Source organism: Rhinopithecus bieti, unplaced genomic scaffold (genome assembly GCF_001698545.2).
Source record: "Rhinopithecus bieti isolate Rb0 unplaced genomic scaffold, ASM169854v2 scaffold_13259, whole genome shotgun sequence".
NCBI classification, from domain to species: Eukaryota; Metazoa; Chordata; class Mammalia; order Primates; family Cercopithecidae; genus Rhinopithecus; species Rhinopithecus bieti.
In genome coordinates, this window is record NW_016807544.1 from 494,167 (window position 1) to 499,110 (window position 4,944).

Sequence of the window (4,944 nt, forward strand, 5' to 3'; positions counted from 1 at the left end):
CGCGCGCCGGGTCCCCCCCCCGCCCGCCGGCCGTAGCTCTCCTCTCCGCGCCGTGCCGTGCCCCGCCCCCCGCACCGCCCGCTCGCCGGGACCACCTGACGCGGGCCTGGCTCCGCCCCAACCCTGCGGACCCGAGGGGGCCCCGCCCCACGCCCGCCTCGCCCCGCCCCGCCCCGCGCCCGCCGCTTTCCCATTGGCTGCGGCCGCCCAGTCCCCGGTTCCTCCGCCGTGGTTGGGGTAGCCTCGCTGGCAGCCTCGCAGGTCCCTCTCACCCACTGCGCCGCCGTCGCACCGTGCCCTCCCCCTTTGTGGGCTCTCTGGTTCTCAAACCCAGGTCGACCCACTCCTCCCGCCCACTGGCCCGCCGCAGCTCCCACCATTGGCCCGCGGCACTTGTCTGTTTCCTGGGAGAGTTCAGCTCCTCCCGGCAGGAAGAGGCTCTGGCCTCATTGGGTGCGTTAGGAGGGAAGGGTGGATCCTAAAAGGTAATACTGAGCCTTCGTTCAAACTAAAAGGCTGGAAGGGAGGCCGCTGCCTTTGTTTGCCATGGATGGGTAGGGGCTGCACTGAGCAGCACCGGTATTCTTCATCCGGCTGCACCCCCAACAGAGCTCTTTCTTTCCCAGATCATTTTACAGTTGGATTCTCCCTCTCGGATCTGGCTCTGCCTTAGTCCAACCTAGAGGGATCAGCTTCGCCCACGCCCACTCTCACCCCGAAACCTTTCATCTGCTATTGAAGCCTTTTAGGCCCATTGAGATGTTCATTAGAAGAACTCTGAAAACTACGGTTCTCCCCTTTAGGAAGACTGCACCACAGCTCGCCCTCTCCTGGGTTCCGGTAAGAAGAGATTCCAATACCACTCTTTTTTCAGAATTCAGAAAGGCAAGAGACCACCTTACTGGGCTTCAACCTGGGGCTGGGAACGCTGCCATGAATTGGGCTTGGTCTGTCTGAAGGGAGCCAACTGTTCGACAATCCTTAGGCTTCTTTTGCCTGTTGGAATTACACATTGGATCGTGGTGAAGTCTACAGAGGTCAGATTAAGAAGAACCAAAGCAGAATAAACGTAGAAACCGATGTTGACTTCATGAGTCAGGACGACCTCTTCCTATATGCTTTTGCTATACCTTGCATTTTGAACATTAAGAACGAGATAGGAGGCCTATAATGTTTCTTCTTACTTTAATCCTATCATGGCAACGTTGACTTCCAGTAAGAAAGGTTCTCTGATCTTTATTTCTTTCTTTTTTTTTTTCAGACAGGGTCTCAGTTTGTTGCCCAGGCCGGAGTGCAGTGGCGCAATCTTGGCTCACTGCAGCCTCAATATCCCAGGCTCAGCAATCCACCCACCTCACCCTCCCGAGTAGCTGGGAGTACAGGCATGTGCCACCACGCTTGGCTAATTTTGTTTATTTTTTTGTAGAGACAAGATCTCACTGTGTCAGCCAGGCTCTTCTCGAACTCTGGGCTCAAGTCATCCACCTGCCTCGGCCTCCCGAAGTGCTAGGATTACAGGCCTTAACCACCTCACCTAGTCCTCTGAAATTTCTAAATAAGCCAGTGCAGATCTAGCCCAATCTCTATGAAGCTTTGTTACCTTCTCCCCTTCAGTGGTAGGAATAGACATTATTTATTTAGCAAGGGTGAATGCTTTTGTTGAATTTTAGTTTGGGTTTATTATTACACAAACTAAAGACAGTGGGACAATTTGGAAAGATAACTAGGCAGCTACATGACTTTGGGCAGGTGTCCTAACACTGTACTCTTAAAGTGAGGGGAGTGAACTGGAAGATATCATATGTCCTCATAGTTTGGACATTCTATGGTTTGCTCATCAATATGACTAACTACACTGTATATAGCACACATTTAAGGTCTTGAAGAAGAGACATGAGGCTTGTTCTAAAAAGCATCCAGAGTAGGTCTTGAGAAAATTTCTGTTTAAGTAAAGACCGTAAAACAATGCTCAGGTTCTTATACATAGGATCCACGAACTGGAAAAGATATGGATGAGTCTGAGTAAATTCTCTAAGTTTTGTTTTAGACAAAACCATTCCACTCTCAAGCAGAAGAGAGCAAGGGAATGGGGGCGGAGGTATTTTGTGTTTTTTTAAAGGCCATAAAATAATTGTCTTGATAAAATTTTAACTTGGGGCCGGGTATGGTGGCTTGCACCTGAAGTCTCAGCAGTTTGGGAGGCTGAGGCAGGAGGATCACTTGAGCCCAGGAAGGAGACCAGCCTGAGCAACATGGCGAGACCCCTATCTCTACAAAAAATTTTAAAATTTGCCAGGCATGGTGGTGCGAACCTGTAGTCCCAGCTATTTGAGAGGCTGAGGCAGGAAGATTGCTTGAGCCTAGGAGGTCAAGGCTGTAGTGAACAGTGTTTGCTATACCGCATTCCAATCTAGGTGACAAAGCAAGACCCTGTCTCCAAAAAAAAATTTTTTTTTTTAACTGGAGGAGAGTTTTACAAACTGTAGACACACAGCAAAACAAACAGGAAAAAAAAGTACTAAAAAGAGAAAAATGTCAGTGGTGGGTCTCTAAGTAGTCAGATTATGAGTAATTGGGTAACTTTGTTGTCATTTTACTTCTCCATAATTTTGTATGTTCTATTATTTAGTTTCGTGGATTCCTTCCCACTCCCTGGGAAGAGGGGAAGAGAGGAGAAAAGTCATTGATCCTTCTCAATAGGAAAACTCTAATTCTCTGCACAACTTAAACCTTTAATACCATAGCGTATATTTAGAATCTCATAAAGAGTAATTCATCAAACATTTCAACAAGTCATTCAGTTAATATTTGTTGAATGGATAAGTGCTAGGAATTCAAATGAGGAATTCCTAGATTAGATCTTTCAGACTAAACTTGTCTGGCAGGGTTGCATGTAAGAAGAAGAGGCAGAACTGGTCCTGGAGGGGAGTGGGGTGGAGCAGGGAAAAGTGTGTTCAGGAAAGAAGGGTGGGAATAGGCACAGCCACAGAGGTAGGAAAGCATGGAGAGGGGGACCATTTGGATGGAATAGAAGGATGAGAAAGAACTCTGAAAAGATAGGTTGAGACCAGATTGTAAAGGGCCCTGTAATTACTTGATTCACACTAGTAATTATGTAATTGATTATTTGTAATTATTTAATGTCTAGTGCATTCACCATAAGGGCAGGAACCAGTCTGTCTGGTTCTCCACAGCTCTCCCAGCACCTAGAGAGTACTTAGCACATAATTGAGTCTCAGTACTTATTTGCAACTGGATGGCTGACTTGAATCCGAGGCAAAGAAGCCTTGGTTTTGTTCAGCATATAAAAGATTATCACTGGCTGGGCGCGGTGGCTCAAGCCTGTAATCCCAGCACTTTGGGAGGCCGAGACGGGCGGATCACGAGGTCAGGAGATCGAGACCATCCTGGCTAACACGGTGAAACCCCGTCTCTACTGAAAATACAAAAAACTAGCCGGGCGAGGTGGCGGGCGCCTATAGTCTCAGCTACTCGGGAGGCTGAGGCAGGAGAATGGCGTAAACCCAGGAGGCGGAGCTTGCAGTGAGCTGAGATCCGGCCACTGCACTCCAGCCTGGGCGACAGAGCGAGACTCCGTCTCAAAAAAAAAAAAAAAAAAAAAAAAAAGATTATCACTGAAAGGTTTTGAGTAGGACTGTGGGGTGATCAAATATTGCCTTCTCTGAGGACTAGAATGGATAAGGAGATGCTTAAGTTGAACACTGAAAGATACATACAATTTGATTACTAGAGAATAAAAGATGTGGAAATAGAAATTAATGTAGTGGGTAGCAATAATAGAAATTTCAGCCAGAGAAGAGGAGAGAATGTGAAAAGGGAGTGATGGGAAATAAAATTGCTGAAATAAAAGAAGGGCAGATTGTAAAAGACTTTGAAAATGAGATGGAATTACCAAGATTTTACCACGAGGAAGTTTTTGAGGTGGGGGTTGGCAGATGTCACCCCAAAAAAGAAACACTTTCTCTACCACACTGAAAAGCATAGCATAAGGAAGGGAGAAAGTAGCCATCAGTGATGCAAGTTGACATTAGACTTAAGTCAACAGATCATGGTTTATCCTGGCTTTGTCCTTTAAAAACGCTGTGACTTTGGGCACGACATCTGTTTGAACCTCAGTTTCCTCATTTTTAAGTAGGTTTAATAATAATCTCTGGTTATAATGGATGTTTATAGGATTAAATGAGACAGGACATGCAGAAGCTCTTAGCATGCTGCGCACACCCAGCAAATAGTCAACATATTTTTTTTCCTTCTTTCACCTGCCTATTACCTCCCAGAAACACTCTTTAATTACACCCAGGCCTCTTGATTGGAAGTTGAACCCAGGGTTTTCCCTGAAGGAAAGAGAGAGAAGGAAGGAAGGAAAAAGGAACAGAGGCCTCTGGGAGGCCGACGTGGGTGGATCACTTGAGCTGAGGAGTTCAAGATCAACCTGGGCAACATGGTGAAACCCCATCTCTACAAAATAGAAAAATTAGCCAGGCATGGTGGTGCCTGTGGTCCTAGCTTTTGGGAGGCTGAGATGGGAGGATCGCTTGAGCAGAGATGTTGAGGCTGTGGTGAGCCGAGATTGCTCCACTGCACTCCAGCCTGGGTGACAAAGCGAGACCCTGTCTCAAAAAAAAAAAAAAAAAAAAAGAACAGATAGGAGAGGAGAGGAAGGCGTGAAGGAAGGAGGGAAGACAGGAGGGGAACAAAAGAAAGGACAAAAAGAGAAACAGGAAGGAAGCAGGGAGGGGAGAAAAGGAAGGAAGGAAAGGAGGGGAGAAACAGGAAGGAAGCAGGGAGGGGAGAAAAGGAAGGAAGGAAAGGAGGGGAGAAACAGGAAGGAAGCAGGGAGGGGAGAAAAGGAAGGAAGGAAAGGAGGGGAGAAACAGGAAGGAAGCAGGGAGGGGAGAAAAGGAAGGAAGGAAAGGAGGGGAG

General features: G+C 47.2%; 1 long non-coding RNA gene across 1 annotated transcript in view; it reads left to right on the plus strand.

Annotated features, from left to right (window-relative positions):
* Positions 1–234: 234 nt before the first annotated feature.
* The window catches only part of LOC108536193 (uncharacterized), a 6,401-nt gene continuing 1,691 nt past the window's right edge, over positions 235–4,944 (plus strand). Inside the window, exons 1-2 of the long non-coding RNA XR_001887444.1 lie at positions 235–485; positions 627–840. This is a non-coding gene — a long non-coding RNA (uncharacterized LOC108536193). The remainder of the gene's footprint in view (positions 486–626; positions 841–4,944) is intronic.